Consider the following 19,065-nt stretch of genomic DNA (forward strand, 5'->3'; position numbering starts at 1 on the left):
GGACTTTCCTCTCTGAACCTTCTCAGAAAGCCAACCCATGATGCTACTGCCTCTGATAACAGTAATGGGTAGCCATAAACCACTTAAGCCCCGTACATCTGCCACTGCCTTGTTGGCTTGGACACTGACCTCCCCAGGACACAGTTTCCTGAATTCTAAAATGACGGTGTCCAAACAGCGAGTTAGGAAGAACTTTAGCATAAATACTCTGTTTCAGGAAACTAAAGTCACTGAGTTTTTTAAAAGTAAGGTGAATAGGACTTTTTGAAATATTTAAGCAGATGTTCAGAATTGTTCACTAAGGAATGGGGTTAAAAGGAGAGAACCGAAGGATTGTTTAGGTATTCTGTTGTTTGGAGGACTGCTCACTGACTTTTTAAAATTAAACAAATATTGAGCATGAGCAAGGGGAGTCAAACTGTATAGGAGTGTGTAAAATAAAAAACAACTTTCTCCCACCCACTCCACTTGTGCCTGATCACATTTCCTGTTGTGATCTACTCTGACCTTCTGTTATTTACTTGTTTTAGCTGATGACTGTGATAACTTTATGTCATGGTGCTCATACTTCTGTTTCCTGAGCTATCTACTCTGGAGGTACTGCTGACTCCCAGTATAATAGAGGAAGAACTTTCCTCTTCTATGTAACTCCCAATTTTGTTTGGTTATGTTATCTCTAGATAGTCAAGATTTAAAACGTGTAGTTCACTAAATATTGCTTTGTTTATAGATTGCATCAGAAAATTTACCCCCTGTACAAAAAGCATATTAAGTATAATGACCATATAAATACCTTTCATTATGGAACCAACTAGTTTCATAGACTAATAGAAAAAGAATCCTGTGACACTGAACTCTTGTTAGTCTGGAAGAATGACATTAAAGTTCATTAAAAATGGATATAATTCTTATTCGTTTTCAGATTTCTACTCTTCCTCTAGTTTATACTCAGATTGCCACTGTTTGTTCTATCTTTGCTATTGTTGTTATCTATGTTATCCCTTTTCTTTTAAAAAGAATTTTTTGAGGTAGATCATTTTTTTTAAGTATCTGTTGACTTTGTGACAGTATTGTTTCTGTTTTATGTGTTAGCCTTTTGTCCATGAGACATGTGGGCTTCTACCTCCCCAACCAGGGATTGAACCCACCCCCCTCATTGGAAGGCAAAGTCTCAATCACTGGACCGCCAGGAAATATTTCTTATATTTGTTTTTCCTCTTGACTAATTCCTTGTATTTTTTCACTGTGACACACAAAATCTTTGAGGCTTTTTATATCTGAAAAAGTTTTCTATTTCCTCAAAGTTTTTGGATTTGGGGCTCAAAAGTCATTTTCCCCCTGAACTTCCTTTGTTATCTGCTAATGGCCTGTGCTGCTGGTGAGAATTCTGGCATCAGTATAATTTTTGTTCATCAGAAGCTGTGACTTTTTAAAACTTTAAAAGCTTTAGGGATCTTTGTCATAATTCCTGAAAGTAAAAGTGAAAGTCAATCAGTCATGTCCGACTTTTTGTGACCCCATGGACTACACAGTCCATGGAATTCTCCAGTCCAGAATACAGGAGTGGGTAGCCTTTCCCTTCTCTGGGGGATCTTTCTAACCAGGGATCAAACCCAGGTCTCCTGCATTGCAGGTGGATGCTCTACCAGCTTAGTTGCTGGGGTTGTCAAATTTGCCATTATGTATTAAATGTGAACTAACTTTTTAGACTGTCTACTCTGCATCATTCTCAGTAAGCTCTTTCAATTTGAAGACTAAGTCTTTCTTGAGTTTTGGGATATTTTCTATTATTTAACTATTGATATTATGCCCATGTCAATTCGACTGTTCTTTTATGGTGTCTGTCTCTTTGGTTTGCTCTGTTCTCAGATTTCCTCAAAGTTATCTTACAGTTCACTATCTTGGTCTTAAGTTTTGACAGTTTACCAACTGAATTTATTTTCTAGTAATCATATTCTTAATTTTACAGCAGCTTATTGTGGGTTTATGGCTATAAAATCTCACCTCTGAGTTTAGTCATTTTTTAAAAATAGTGATCTGTTTCCTTATGAGTCATTTGTTCTATTTGTTACTCTCCAACTTTCTCTTTCATGCTATTTACTTTCCTCCAATGTCTCGAAATCCTTGTTTACTTACTCTGAGCTGATGAAGAACTACGTTGCTTAGTATAGAGAGTGTGAGTCTGTGTTTCCAACACATCTCCCCCTTAACAGGGAGAGTAGATCAAAGCCTTTGCTCCATGGAGAAAATGTGCTGGAAGGTGAGCTTCCCTGTAAGTGTACATGGATGTGTGTGTAGCTCACTGGTAGCCTAGTGACCTACGCTATTGCCAAAGTAAGAGCTTTATCCTTGGGAATGGAACTTTGGGTGGCACCGCCTTATAATTTTCTTCCCATTGGGACCCAAAGTTCCCCAAGCTCTTCTGTGTTTTTCTTTTGCACTTTAAAATTCACGTTAGGATTCCTGCTAAGACATATCACAAAAGCCATGCTAAGAGCTTTACTGCTACTGCTGCTAAGTCACTTCAGCCGTGTCCGACTCTGTGCGACCCCATAGACGGCAGCCCACCAGGCCCTGCCGTCCCTGGGATTCTCCAGGCAAGAACACTGGAGTGGGTTGCCATTTCCTCCTCCAATTCATGAAAGTGAAAGCGAAAGTGAAGTTACTCAGTTGTGTCCCACTCTTAGCGACCCCATGGACTGCAGCCTACCAGGCTCCTCCATCCATGGGATTTTCCAGGCACGAGTACTGGAGTGGGTTGCCATTGCCTTCTCCGGCTAAAAGCTTTAGCCAGGAACAAAAGCCACAGAGGCCAGTCTCATAGAGTCCATATTCCTAAAATGGGTGGGAGAGTGGACGTACTAGCCTAGATAGTAATCCCATGAGCTCTTCTGCTCTTGACATTTCCTGACTTGAAATTCGGAATTTTTCCTCCCAAACTCCCTTACAGAAAGCTGTCTTTAGCTCTGAAATTTAGGGGTTCAGAATAATGTACTCTGTTTTTTCCATCAGTCCAATCCAATCTGCTTTCTATCTTATAGAATTCTCTCAGACTCTCTCCTCTCTTGATAGTTCTTTTTAATGTACATACATATTAAGGTTTCTTTCTGATTTATTTCATTTCCTGTATTTCTGTGAGATCTCAGAAAAGAGAGGAGACAGTTATATTTGCTTAGATTCCTAGTTTTACTAATAGTTTTCTTTAAAGAAAAATCATTTGTATTTATAAAAATGTATTTTTTATAAAATTTATTTATTTATAGGCTGTATGTATAAAAATAATGCCTTATAATAAAGAAATTAAGCAATTGAGAAATTTAGCAAAGAAGAAAAATTTAAACCACCCATAATAGTTATCATTAATATCACTTGAATCTGCATTTCAGACATTTTTCTATGCAAATATACAAGGAGAAGAATGGTTAGAGAGAAATATTTTTAGAAAAATGAGATTATCTGATCTGTAATGTTCTGAATAAAAAAATATTGAATTTTGTTGAATTTAATGAGGAAAAGAAACTAAGAATAAAAGAGAAATTGTTTTAACTTTGAATAAGTTCTTCACATAAAAAGAAATTGCTTCCTTCTGGGATTAACATATGCACTCTACTATATATAAAATAGATAACTAATAAGGACCTATTGTATAGCACAGGGAGCTCTACTCAGTTCTCTGTACTGGACTATATGGGAAAAGAATCTGAAAAAGAGTGGATATATGTATAACAGATTCACTTTACTGCATACCTGAAACTAGCACAACATTGTAAATAAATTATACTCCAATAAAAAAAATTTTTTAAGAGAAATTGCTTCCTAATGGATTCCTGTAAAGTTTTGGAAAATATTAAGAAGCTGAATCTTTTTAAACGTCATGATAAACATTCACTCCTTCCTATAACAGAAGTGAAATCATCAGTGTTCCCATAGCTCCACCTTCCTCCTGTCAGTTCAGTTCAGTCACTCAGTCATGTCCAACTCTTTGTGGCCCCATGGACTGGAACACGCCAGGCTTCCCTGTCATTTACCAAATCCTGTAGCTTACTCAGACTCATGTCCATTGATTCAGTGATTCCATCCAACCATCTCACCCTCTCTCATCCCCTTCTCCTCCTGCCTTCTATCTTTCCCCGCATCAGGGTCTTTTCCAATGAGTCAGTTCTTCTCTTCAGGTAGCCGAAATATTGGATCTTCAGCATTAGTCCTTCCAATGAATATTCAGTACTGATTTCCTTTAGGATCAACTGGTTTGAGCACCTTGCAGTCCAAGGGACTCTCAAGAGTCTTCTCCAACAGCACATTTCCAAAGGATCAATTCTTCGGCACTCAGCCTTCTTTATGGTCCAACTCACATCCATACGTGACTTCTAAAAGCCATAGCATTGACTAAACAGATGTTTGTCTGCAAAGTAATGTCTCAGCTTTTTAATATGCTGTCTAGGTTGGTCATAACTTTTCTTCCAAGGAGCATCTTTTAATTTCATGACTGCAGTCACCATCTGCAGTGATTTTGGAGCCCAAGAAAATAAAGTGTCTCACTGTTTCTATTATTTCCCATCTATTTGCCATGAAGTGATGAGACCAGATGCCATGATCTTAGTTTTTTGAATGTTGAGTTTTAAGCCAACTTTTTCACTCTCCTCTTTCACTTTCATCAAGAGGCTGTTTAGTTCCTCTTTGCACCCTCTACCATAAGGGTGGTGTCATCTGCATATCTGTTCAGTTCAGTTCAGTCGCTCATTTGTGTCCAACTCTTTGTGACCCCATGAACCACAGCACACCAGGCCTCCCTGTCCACCACCAACTCCCAGAGTTCACCCAAACCCATGTCCACTGAGTTGGTGATGCCATCCAACCATCTCATTCTCTGTCGTCCCCTTCTCCTCCTGCTCTCAGTCTTTCCCAGCATCAGGGTCATTTCAAATGAGTCAGCTCTTTGCTTCAGGTGGCCAAAGTATTGGAGTTTCAGCTTCAGCATCAATCCTTCCGATGAATATTCAGGACTGATTTCCTTTAGGATGGACTGGTTTGATCTCCTTGCAGTCCAGGGGACTCTCAAGAGTTCAAAAGCACTGTTCACCACAGTTCAAAAGCATCAATTATTTGGTGCTTAGCTTTCTTTACAGTCCAACTCTCACATCCATACATGACTACTGGAAAAACCATAGCCTTGACCAGATGGACCTTTGTTGACAAAGTAATATCTCTGCTTTTCAATATGCTGTCTAGGTTGGTCATAACTTTCCTTCCAAGGAGTAAGTGTCTTTTAATTTCACAGCTGCAGTCACTATCTGCAGTGATTTTGGAGCCCAAAAGAACAAAATCAGCCACTGTTTCCCCATCTATTTGCCATGAAGTGATGGGACCAGATGCCATGATCTTAGTTTTCTGAATGTTGAGCTTTAAGCCTCAACTTTTTCCCTCTCCTCTTTCACCTTCATCAAGAGGCTCTTTAGTTCTTCACTTTCTGCCATATTGATATTTCTGCCAGCAATCTTGATTCCAGTTTGTGCTTCATCCAGCTTAACATTTTGCATGATATAAGTTAAGTAAGCTGGGTGACTATATACAGCCTTGTCTATTGTTTCATGTCTGGTTCTAACTGTTGTTTCTTGACCTGCATGCAGATTTCTCAGGAGGCAGGTAAGGTGCTCTCTTATTCCCATCTCTTGAAGAATTTTCTATAGTTTGTTGTGATCCACACAGACAAAGGTTTTAGTGTAGTCAATGAAGCGTAAGTAGATGTTTTTCTAGATTTCTCTTGCTTTTTTGATGATCCAAGGGATGTTGGCAATTTGATCTCTGGTTCCTCTGCCTTTTCTAAATCCAGCTTGAACATTCAGAAATTCCCGGTTCACATACTGTTGAAGCCTAGCTTGGAGAATTTGGAGCATTACTTTGCTAGTGTGTGAGATGTGTGCAATTGTGCAGTAGTTTGAGCATTCTTTGGCATTTGCCTTTCTTTGGGATTGGAATGAAAACTGACCTTTTCCAGTCCTGTGGCCACTGCTGAGTTTTCCAAATTTGCTGGCATATTGAATGCAGCACTTTCATAGCATCATCTTTTAGGATTTGAAACAGCTCAGCTGGAATTCCATCACCTCCACCAGCTTTGTTTGTAGTGATGCGTCCCAAGGCACACTTCACTTTTCATTCCAGGATGTCTGGCTCTAGGTGAGTGATCACACCATCATGGTTATCTGGATCATTAGACCTTTTTTGTATAGTTCTTCTGTGTATTCTTGCCACCTCTTCTTAATATCTTCTGCTTCTGTTAGATTCATACTGTTTCTGTTTTATTGTGTCCATCTTTACATTAAATGTTCCCTTGGTGTATCTAATTTTCTTGAAGAGATCTCTAGTCTTTCCCATTCTATTGTTTTCCTCTGTCTCTTTGCATTGATCACTTAGAAAGGCTTTTTTTATCTCTCCTTGCTATTCTTTGGAATTCTGCATTCAGATGGATATATCTTTCTTGTGTATAACTTCTTTATTACCACATTCTTTGTTTAGTTCATATCTTAATTACATGAATTATTTATTTTTTGTTTTTGGTAAATCAGTTTTTGAGGATGGTCTTATATGTGCTATCCTGAGTTTTCTCACATTGAAAATATGAATAGTACCTCCTCTGGATTTAATCTTTTTTTACTATTATTATTTTTGGATTTAATCTTATTTTGATCACAGATTTTTGTTTCTAAATTTTGCAGATATTGTTCCATTGTCTTTTTAAAATGAATATGAGTATAGAGCAGTCTGATGCCAGCCTGATTTTCTTTCAGTTTTAGGGTGATTTTTCTTTCTGCATGTGTACCCAAGGAATTTTTTTTCTTTAAATTTAAAATCTTGAGCAGAATATATTTCCATGTTGCTATTACTGTATGGCATTTTCTTATGAGCACTGTGTATTTTTTCCGTTAATGGATTCAGTTTTCTTATTTCAGGGGAATTTTAATATACCTTTGAGTGATTTTTCCGTTCTTCAGAGACATTAATTACCTTTATGCTGCTTTGTTTTAAGTCTGTCTTTCATATCTGTTATCTTCTGATTGCAGAAATCAGTTTGTTTTTTAAAACTTGCATTTTTTATGATTACCTCAAACTTTTCTGTTAGAAGTACTTCCTATTATACAATGCTCTTGCATCCAGAAATAAAGGTGAATGTAAATGTAAAAACCACATATATGCCCACAATGCAGTGTAACAGCTAGGATAATGTAACTGTTTATTAAAGTTCCTTTATGCTTCTCCCAAATTTCATGCCCTCTTTTCACTCCCAAAAGTTACTAGCATGTTAGGATACAAGAGTTTTTAAGAATAATGTATTATATCCTATGGAGAAGGCAATGGCAACCCACTCCAGTACTCTTGCCTGGAAAATCCCATGGGCGAAGGAGCCTGGTAGGCTGCAGTCCATGGGGTCGCTGAGGGTCGGACACGACTGAGCAACTTCGCTTTCACTTTTCACTTTCATGCATTGGAGAAGGAAATGACAACCCACTCCAGTGTTCTTGCCTGGAGAATCCTGGGACGGTGGAGCCTGCTGGGCTGCTGTCTATGGGGTCGCACAGAGTAGGACACAACTCAAGTGACTTAGCAGCAGCAGCAGTATATCCGAATCAATACAGTTTACTTTTGGATACAGTTGACTTTTTAAGTAACAGGAAACATAGTGTATATTTTTCAGCAACTGTTTCTTGTCTTCCTTAAAATTCTGCTTATGAAATTAATTTGTTAACATGAAAACCTCTCGTTTTTTCTTTCTCACTGTTCAGTAGTATTCATAATATGAATATAACAGCATTTATTCATTCACTTCCCTATCAGTTAGTAAATCCTGTATATTTATTTTTTTAATTTATAATTACCAATATTATTATAAAGTTTTAGTATAGGTTATATTGTACACATGTTCAAAGAATTCTCTAGAATGTGTATTTATGGGAGTGATATTTCTAAGTTATAGTCGTCTTCAGCTTTATCAAGTAATGCCAGATGGTTTTCCAAAATGGTTATGTATGATTTGAGTATAACATATTCTCTTCCTGGATATTGGGTATGTATTCTCTAGAAAGGATAGTTCTACAGGATTTAGTTTTGGAAGAATGGGGTCCAAAGTGACAGACTAACATACAACTAGCTGTTGATTACCAAAGAGCAAGTATGGCAGCAAGACTGACTCAGAATAGAATGCATCTCACATCTGGAATTAACTGCTCTTGTGTCTAGGAGGTGTTACTGACTGAGTTTATGTTCTATCTTCAAATATCTCTATCAATGAATTGTTTTCAACTTCAGTTCTGTTCAGTCGCTCAGTCGTGTCCTACTCTTTGTGACCCCATGGACTGCAGCACGCCAGGCCTCCCTGTCCGTCACCAACACACGATGTTTACTCACACTCATGTCCATTGAGTCGGTGATGCCATCCAACCATCTCCTCCTCTGTCATCCCCTTCTCCTCCCACCTTCAATCTTTCCCAGCATCAGGGTCTTTTCCAATGAGTCAGTTCTTCGCATCAGGTAGCCAAAATATTGGAATTTCAGCTTCAGCATCAGTCCTTCCAATGAATATTCAGGACTGATTTCCTTTGGGATTGACTGGTTTGATCTCCTTGCAGTCCAGTGGATTCTCAAGAGTCTCCTCCAATACCACGGGTAAACGCATCAATTCTTTGGTGCTCAGCTTTCTTTATAGTCCAACTCTCACATCCATACATGACTACTGGGAAAAACCATAGCTTTGACTAGACAGACCTTTGTTGGCTAAGTAATGTCTCTGCTTTTAAATATGCTGTCTAGGTTGGTCATAACTTTTTTTCCACGGAGCAAGCATCTTTTAATTTCATGGCTGCAGTTACCATCTGCAGTGATTTTGGAGCCCCCAAAATAAAGTCTCTCCCTGTTTCCATTGTTTCCCCAACTATTTATCATGAAGTTTTGGGACCAGATGCCATGATCTTAGTTTTCTGAATGTTGAGTTTCAAGCCAACTCTTTCACTCTCTTCTTTCACTTTTATCAAGAGGCTCTTTGGTTCTTCTTCACTTTCTGCCATAGGGTGGTATCATCTGTATATCTGAGGTTATTGATATTTTCCCAGCAATCTTGATTCCCGCTTGTGCTTCCTCCAGCCCAGTGTTTCTCATGATGTACTCTGCATATAATTTAAATAAACAGGTTGACAATATACAGCCTTGATGTACCCCTTTCCCGATTTCAAACCAGTCTGTTGTTCCATGTCCATTTCTAACTATTACTTCCTGACCCACATACAGGTTTCTCAGGAAGCAGGTCAGGTGGTTTGGTATTCCCATCTCTTTAAGAATTTTCTACAGTTTGTTAAGATCCACACAGGAAAAGGTTTTGGCATAGTCAATAAGGCAGAAGTAGATGTTTTTTCTGGAACTCTGTTACTTTTTTGATTATCCAATGGATGTTGGAAGTTTGATCTCTGGTTCCTCTGCCTTTTCTACATCCAGCTTGAACATATGAAAGTTCATGGTTCACATACTGTTGAAGCTTGGCTTGGAGAATTTTGAGCATTACTTTGCTAGCATGTGAGATAAGTGCAATTGTGTAGTAGTTTGAGCATTCTTTGGCATTGCCTTGCTTTGGGATTGGAATGAAAACTGACCTTTTCCAGGGCCGTGGCCACTGCTGAGTTTTCCAAATTTGCTGGCATATTGAGTTCAGCACTTTCATAGCATCATCTTTTAGAATTTGAAATAGCTCAACTGGAATTCCATCACCTCCAGTAGCTTTGTTCGTAGTGATGCTTCCTGAGGCCCACTTGACTTCACATTCCAGGATGTCTGGCTCTAGGTGAGTGATCACACCATCGTGATTATCTGGGTTGTGAATATGTTTTGTACAGTTCTTCTGTGTATTCTTGCCACCTCTTCTTAATATCTTCTGCTTCTGTTAGGTCCATACCATTTCTGTCCTTTATTGAGCTCATCTTTGCATCCAATGTTCCCTTGGTATCTCTTATTTTCTTGAAGAGATCTCTAGTCTTTCCCATTGTTTTGTTTCCCCATTCTGTTTGTTTGCACTGATCACTGAGGAAGGCTTTCTTATCTCTCCTTGCTATTCTTTGGAACTCTGCATTAAAACGGGCATATCTTTCCTTTTCGCCTTTGCAACCTAGGATTATCAAATAACTATTTTTATTGTTTCTTAAAGATTGATCTGAGATAAACATTCAAGAAAAAATACGTCAAATACTCAAATAAGTTTGGGTATCTTTGATTTAGCCAAACCAGTTTTCAGCAGAATTTTTCGAATCTATTAATATGGTAATGAACTCTCTGAATTTGTAAGAGGTAATATGCATTATAACAAAGTTCCAATAATATTTAATCATGAAACTCCTTGTGTTCATGGATTCCTGGAACAGACTATGCAGAAATTTTGCTTTCTTCTAATCATGAAATTTTAGAACTAAGTGGAGCCTTAAAGTGACTCAATTTTAAACTCTGATTTTTCAAGAGGGAAACAGATGTAGAGAGTTTAAGTGACTTCCCCAAGGGCACACAGCTCTTTGATGGTAATGGCAGGTCTAGAATCTGTATCTTCATATTCTTGATCTAATGTTCTCCGAATCTGGTCAAAAATAAATGAAGTCACTTGATAACCTAAATGTGAAGGAAATCCAAAAAGTGCAGATATACATATACGTGTAGCTGATTCACTTTGCTGTACAGTAAAAACTAACACAACACTGTAAAGCAACTATACTCCAACAATTTTTTTTTAATTAAGGAAAAATAAGTCACAAGATGCAGTGGCCTGAAAGCAAGCCTCTTTATTCACTTACACATATGCGGTATGTCCTTTTTTACCTGTGAGAATAGTAAGATGCAAATTCTTTCCTATAAACCTCAAATCACCCTTCTGACAGCTCATAGCATCCTCTCTCTCAACCGTTCTTAGATATCTGATCTTACTGAGGGTTTAAGAGTCTCTGATTATTCTCTGTAAAATCTCCATGTAGAGTGGATATCACACTCCCTTGATCATCTTATTAGTCCCTCCAGCAAAATTTCCCTTCCGACATCCTGGTCCAAATTGATGAGGCTTTCCTGGTGGCTCAGAGGTTAAAGCGTCTGCATACCATGCAGAAGACCTGAGTTCGGTCCCTGGGTTGGGGAGAGACCCTGGAGAAGGAAATGGCAACCCAGTCCAGTATTCTTGCCTGGAAAATCCCATGGACAGAGGAGCCTGGTGGGCTACAGTCCACGGGGTAGCAAACAGTAGGACATGACTGAGCGACTTCACGTCACACTTACACATTGCAGTTATGTGGACACCCTCGCACCCCATAAGTAGAATTTAAAAAGGGCTTGTAATTTAGAAATGGAATCACCTTTCCATTAGGCAAAGGGACAGTGTGAACCTGAAACCCTTAAAAGTTCTGGACCCTTTAACTTTGAAACAGATTTAAGAACTATGTCCCCAGATTGAACAGCATTATTATTTGTCAATATACTGTTGTAATAATGAAACATTTGATATAACTTGAATGTCCAGTAGCATAGTATTGGTTAGTGAATCAAAGTGTATTATGAAGTACCCTACAGCCAATAAAAATTATGTTCTAGAGCAGTTCATGGAAAGATGTCAACAACAGAGCTTCCGGAAAAACATGCCAGGAAGAATGTTTTCGTGCCCTTTGCCTTCTTCGGAGATGGTCAGGGTCTCATGGGGCATGAACCCCCAGGTTAAATGTCTCAAAACTGCAGGCATCCTTCCCTGTTAACCCTACTATTCATAAAAATGTTACTTTTTATGTGTATGCCATGATGTAGAAAATATTCAGAAAACTGATCTAAAACATATTACATGTAAAAAGATTATGAGATATTACTACCAAAGTACATATTTTTATAAACAGAGAAACACTCAAAATTGTGCCAGGAAATATACCCTGCCTACGTCCAGGTGATGGGAATACAGTGATTTTTATTCTCATGCTTTTGCTCATCTACATTTCTCTTTTTTAGTGAATGCTTTTCTTTAATAGAAATAATATGACAATAGTAATTTAATACTTACATGACCCTTAATATGATTTATCTTGTTTTAGCCTCAAGCAGGCCTGTGAAGTGTAGGCACTGCCGTTATTATTTTCATTATGTAACTGCTATTTTTAAATTTCAGATTTGAAGTTATTAGGAACAGGACAAGTTGATGCAGGCAGAAAGAAGAAGGTGGAAATGAGACATATCTGAAAAGCAGAAGTAAGAGGAAATAGTAACTAATTGTCCACGGGAAGCAAGTATGTGTGCCTCTGGGATATTGAGCATTATGGCATTGGTAACCAAAAAAAGAATCAAGAAATACAAAATCATATGAAGATTTTAAAGGAACTTAGATAAATGGCTAGTTTTCAAGAAGGAGTTTTGAGATTGGCTCTTTACTTGTTGAGACTGAGGAGATAACCTAGCAGGTTGGTGGAAATGTCCAGGTAATGGCCCAGTGCTCAGGTGAGAGAGAAAACCTGAAGCTGGGCACAGTCATCCACGTGGAGCCATGCTTACAGCCATTCAGAGGGGTTCTCCTGAGAAAAGAATGTACTCAGAAAATCAAGCCACCTAAAGCCTTACCCTTTAGGGCTTGTGTCCACAGACCCCCTAAACTTGACAAGCATGTGTAGAACAATAATAGAATGGAATTCCACGAGTCCTTGTGCGGGCATAGATGTTGACAGTGGATGGCATGTTCAAACAGTTTTCATTGTTTTCCCTTAGATCAGAGAGTACTTCATTTCTTTTAAAGAAAATGTAGGTAGAAAAGACATTCAACAAGCTTGTGGTGTAATGTTACTGAGCAGCATCCTAGAAGATTGAGTTCAAAGTGAAAGATATCCTAATCTTGGGAAGAAGTGATCAGAAGTTGAGAAAATGCAACTGAATCATGACAGATGCTTGGTATATTACATTTTGGATGAGGAAAGGGTCAAGTTGCAAAAATACAACATGGAGGGTCTCTGAATATGTATAAATACAATGAGCAAAGACGTAAGAATCTCAGGAAAGCACAGCTTGAAAAGCAATATGCTGTATATATTTGTGATGGTGCATATAAGATGTTTATTAGGAAATATTTTTTCAGGCAGTAGAAAGATGTAAATGTAATAATATAATCACCTTATTGTATTTGACATTTAGAAGAAATATGTTAGAAATACATAACCATATTTCTCTTCAAGGTCCTTCTTTTAAGAGAGTTCAAAATTATTAAATACAATACAGAGGACATCAAAGAAAAATGAATACATAACTGTAAAATGTGCTTTTAACAAAAAAGCTAATGAGCATGGTATTATTTATCTTTGGAATCAAAAGATCAAAGGATGATTTAATAAGGATCAGGATTATTATGTTACACAAGATTGTTGTACAGAACTCTTGGGCATCCTTAATGCCAGTAGAACAATAGGAAATAGACTGAAACTATTAATAATCCTCTCAAAGTACATGTGCATATATACACACACATGGGCTTCCCTCGTGGCTCAGATGATAAAGAATCCATCTGCAATGCAGGAGAACTGGGTTCATCTCTGGGTTGGGAAGATCCTCTTGAGAAAGGAACGGCTACCCTTTCCAGTATTCTGGCCTGGAGAATTCCATGGGCTGTATAGTCCATGGGGTTGCAAAGAGTCAGACACGACTGAGCAACTTTGACTTTCACACACACATACAGACCACACATACAGTATGTATGTGTATATAAGGGTATGTTTGTATAGAGTCTAGAAGGATATATATAAAGCTATTAATAGTTATTATTTGTATGTGGCATTGATTATAGATGTTTTTATTTGTTTCATATCTGTATCTTCTAATTTACAGTAAACATGAAATGTTTGTGCAGTAAGAAAAATATCTGTATAATATTATAGAAGCAAAGAAATCACTTCCATCTCATCCATATCACCCAGCCAACCCCTAATCTACAAAACTTACTTTTCATAAGATTCTTTGTAACAGTACTGGTATGTTTTATCTGTTTCAGATGCTAGTGGAAAGTAACAACCTTTCAGACAAGATCATTGTTTTGCCAGGGAAAATTGAAGAAATCTCACTTCCTGAGGCTGTAGATGTGATCATTTCAGAACCAATGGGATACATGCTGTTCAATGAAAGGATGCTGGAAAGTTACCTTCATTCCAAAAAGTGGCTGAAAACAAATGGTGAGCTGGCTAGTTCCTGGTTTTGAAAGTAGGCTAACTTTTCTGTAAGATTTGCCATCTTCCTTCCCCTATATTCAATCCTTTACAGAAAGGAGGAAAGAATATTTCTGTTAAACCAGGTATTTGACTTCCTCATCTTATTCTCCCATAATAATTGAGCTAGTCCCCAAAAGACCCTGATGGCCGTGGTGTTCAGAATGGTGTAGAAGACCAGTTCCAAGTTTTGTGTTTTTGTCCTGATGCAATCACTTTCTTTCTTAGCTAACTTGGCCTGACACTTGATCTTTTGACTTTGGCTTCCTCATCTGTAGTATTAAAAGTAATCTCTAAAGCCCTTTCAAGTGTTGACCTTCTGTAGTGTGGGAAAGTGTCTGGGGTTCGTTTCTTTCTAACATATTCTCTTCCTGCTGTGTTTCTTTCCCTATGATAGCTACATGTAATTGAGATAAGATAAAGTTCAGCTGACCGAATATCTGTGTGTGCTAAGCAGACTTTGTATAAATTATTTTATGAAAACCTGACAAAGTTTGAGTAATGAAAGCTTTCAGTTTATTTGGAGGTTTACTGCAGAGATTCGCGGTGATTTTATACTCCTTTCCCAGGAGACGTTTGGTTATGTCTGAAGACAGTTTGAGATGTCATAACTGGCAAAGGAGATGCTGCCAGCACCTATGGGGGAGGCCAGGGACTTGCTAAATATCTTCTGATGTGCAGGATATCACCCCCACACATCAAAGAGTTATTCAGCCCAAAATGTCAATAGTGCCAAGATTGAGACCTGGCTTAGTAGGAGACAGTATTACAATCCCCACTTAGAACACTGAAGCACCATGAGGGAAAGCAGCTTGGCAAGGACAGAACTCTAAAAAGTCACAGAGCCTGGATTTGACGCTAGATCTGTCTGACCCTGAAACCCACACTCACAACTCCTTGCACACACACTAACTTTCCACTCTTCACCAGAGAGGGGACGTGTTCCAATAACACATATTTTTTCAAATGAGAGTTAGAAAAATAACTGGCCAGTTTTAGCAGTTGTATCTCTAGTGGGAATGGCAGCTCCTTCCTTACCTGTTATACTTACCTGAAATTACCATCGTTGTGGCTTGCTGCTAGTTCCCAATGAAGACAAAATAACGAATAAAATATAACATGTACTCACCAGATTACCTGGTATATATGCATATAAGTAAAGGTTGACGTTTGTCTAAAATTTCCTACAGGTTTCAAAAATTAGGGATTTACCAATAGGCTTTTTTTTTAAAAAATGCATGCAAAAATAAATAAGCTTAGGTAAAGTATACCTAATGTTAAGAACTTCATTAGCATTTCCATTATAAAACAGCCAAGGAGGATCTTGGAAGCCTTGTGGTCATGTGATAAAATTGAACTCTGGGAGATGAAAGCAAAGGAACAAAGCTGTTTGGATTTCCTCCTCAGTGCCTCCAGAAAGAATTTTTATACTTTTTCTGGGTTTTTCTCAAATAGTTAGGTGTCTTCGTATGATGAGATTTTAAACAAAGTTAATTAATATGCATCTGATGAGCTGCCCCCTAAGCTGAATATTTGGACTTAATATCTGGGCATCGTTTTCCCCCAGATATTAGGAACATATATGAAATTTTATATTGGGTGATGTATCTTTAAGTAGACAAGTAGAAATGAATACTGATTTTATCAGCCTTCTACCCTGTGCATTCCTGGGGGAAAGGATGATTGATTTTTTTCCAAATTATTTTTATTTTCTATCAAAATAAGATATAGTTTACAACATCACATAATAATAAAAAGACAGTGAAAAATAGTAACCCTCTGCCATGCCTCTTCCAATCGCAAGACTGCTCCCTGAAGGCTTTTTCCTTTTCAGCTCTCTTTTTTATTGCTTCTATTATTTAACTACATATTTCTATGTAAAATTATCATGTTGCTTTTCTTGTCACCCTCTGTTTGAGAAGTTAGCTCTCCTATATAGCAACTCCTTCTCTTGTTGAGACACCCCTACTCCATCCTCTTGACGTATTTATACAGGTCCTCAGTCCCTTATCCAGACCTTTGATGGGGCCAGGTACGTTTCAGAATTCAGAATCTGGAGGACTTTGGAAAGGCTGTAGAATCACACATGTGTTATACTTCACTCCTCCAGTGGGATCTGAGGCAACACTCCATAATGAAACATGTAATATTTCTGCAACAAAACATGGATATGGATACCAAGTCCACATTGGTATGGATTGTTGTTATTGTTCAGTCGCTCAGTTGTGTCCATCACATTGCAGCCTCATGAACTGCAGCACGCCAGACCTCCCTGCCCTTCACTATCTCCTGGAGTTTGCTCAGACTCACGTCCATTGAGTCAGTGATGCCATCTCACCATCTCATTCTCTTGTCACCCCCTTTTCCTCTTGCCTTCAGTCTTTCCCATCATCAGGGTCCTTTCAGGTGAATCGGCTCTTCACATCAGGTGGCCAAAGTATTGGAGTTTCAGCGTTAGTCCTTCCAATGAATATTCAGAGTTGATTTCCTTTGGGATTGACTGGTTTGATCTTATTGTCCAGGGGACTCTCGAGTCTTTTCTAGAACCACAGTTTGAAATCATCAATTCTTTGGTGCTTAGCCTTCTTTATGGCCCAACTCTCACATCTGTACATGACTACTGGAAAACCATAGCTTTAAGTATACGGACCTTTGTCAGCAAAGTGATGTCTCTGCTTTTTAATGTGCTGTTTAGATTTGTCATAGCTTTTCTTCTAAGGAGCAGGTGTCTTTTAATTTCATGGCTGCAGTCACCGTCCATAGTGATTTTTGAGCCCAAGAAAATAAAATCTGTCACTGTTTCTGTTGTTGTCCCCATCTATTTGCCATGCAGTGATGGGACTGGATGCCATGATCTTAGTTTTTTCTGTGTTGAGTTTTAAGCCAGCTTTTTCACTCCACTCTTTCACCTTCATCAAGAGGCTCTTTAGTTCCTCTTTGCTTTCTGCCATTAAAGTGGTTATCAACTGTATTTCTGAGGTTATTGATATTTCTCCTGACAATCTTGATTCCAGCTTGTGATTCATCCAGCCTGACATGTCCCATGAAGTACTCTGCTTAAAAGTTAAATAAGCACAGTGACAATATACAGCCTTGACGTATTCCTTTCCCAATTTTGAACCAGTCCAGTATTCTTGCCTGGAGAATCCCAGGGACGGGAGCCTGGTGGGCTGCCGTCTATGGGGTTGCACAGAGTCGGACACGACTGATGTGACTTAGCAGCAGCGGCAGCACTGTTGCATGTCCCATTTTTGCTGTTGCTTCTTGTCTTGCATACAGGCTTCTCAGGAGGGATAAGTAAAGACTATAAACTCAGGTCAATTCAGGTCAGGTCTTGCCATCATATAATGTTGCAAACCTAACAAAAATCTGTTGCTTTGCAGAGCTTTTTGGATTTTAGATTTTTTTAAAAAATATAAGGCAGTATAGACCTAGATTATTACTTGCTTTAAATCAGTAATCAGTGTTTACATCATTATGCCAATGTAAATACTGTTCAGTGCTGAGTCAGGTGATACAGTAGGTGCATCCTCTGTGTGTGTGTGTGTTCAGTTGTGTCCGACTCTCTGTGACCCCATGGACGGTAGCCCACCAGGTTACATACGATTATGTATCTTTTTCATGAAATCTTTTGTTCTTCCTAGAGTTAATTGCCTTGTTTTTTTATTAGTTTTCTGTATACTCATGACTGATTTTTTCCATGCTTTAACAGGTCTGACAGATTGCCTGTCAGTATTTATTTTGTGGAATTCTCCTGTAATTCTCCGTCCTCCTTTACCACACGAACTGGTGGCTCTCTAGTCCTATTGTATGGCTACTCTGCTTTGACTTTTGGTCATCATTTTTTGTCTTCTCTTTTTTGATTTACAGCATTCCTTTCAGCAAAGAATATTTTCCAATAGCTTCTGGGGAAAGGATGCTTGAGAGTTACTTTGTTGAGTCCTTGCATTATTGTTTTGTTAGATAGAGAATTTTAACTTGAAAACTACTTTTACTCAGTATTTTTAAGGCATCTTTTTTTAGTATCTGGTTTCCTATGTTACTATTGAGAAGTCCAATGCCATTCTGACTTCTGAACTTTTAAAATGGCATACTTTTTCCATCTTGATGCTTTTAGTATTTTTTCTTTCATTCTCTTAGGGTGAAACATTTTAAATTGCCATGCTGTACATGTAGTTGTTATTTGTTTAGTTGCTAAGCCCTGTCCAACTCTTTTGTGACCCCATGGACTGTAACCTGCCAGGCTCCTATGTCCATGGGATTTCCCAGGCAAACATACTGGAGTGGGTTGCCATTTCCTTCTCTAGGACATGTAATGGGTATGTTAAATGAGAAGACTCATTTTCTTCTTCTCTTGGAATTTTTCTTGTATTTTACCTTTGATGAGTTCCTCTCCTCCATTTCATCTGATATCTTTGAAATTCCTGTTAGACTTGGGCTCAGAGCTCTGAAACTTGATAAGTTTACACAGATAATGATACATTTGACTTTTCCAAAGTTGTTTAATATCCTTGAAATTTGAAAAACTACCAGCAGTCATTACTGTTTTGACAACAGTGCTTGAGATTTAGATAGAGAAATGTGAATGATGTTATACCCATGGTTTTTCTCTGATCACCTCTGAAAATACTATGAATGAAATGATTTGTTCAATTTTAAGAGACATCAAAGGGAACGTAGCTAAAGTATGAGACCATTGACTATAGGAGGGAATTCTCCCCTGAGTTTTTTTCCTTCTACTTAATAGCTCTGTGATTATGGCTGAATCATTTAAATTTCCCTGTTTCTTAGTTTTCTCATTTATAAAATGAATATAATAATAGTACCTGCTTTA

General features: G+C 38.1%; 1 pseudogene; it reads left to right on the forward strand.

Moving 5' to 3' along the window:
- The window catches only part of LOC102402843, a 122,766-nt pseudogene that overhangs the window by 59,821 nt on the left and 43,880 nt on the right, over positions 1 to 19,065 (forward strand).

This window comes from Bubalus bubalis, chromosome 3 (genome assembly GCF_019923935.1).
Source record: "Bubalus bubalis isolate 160015118507 breed Murrah chromosome 3, NDDB_SH_1, whole genome shotgun sequence".
NCBI lineage: Eukaryota > Metazoa > Chordata > Mammalia > Artiodactyla > Bovidae > Bubalus > Bubalus bubalis.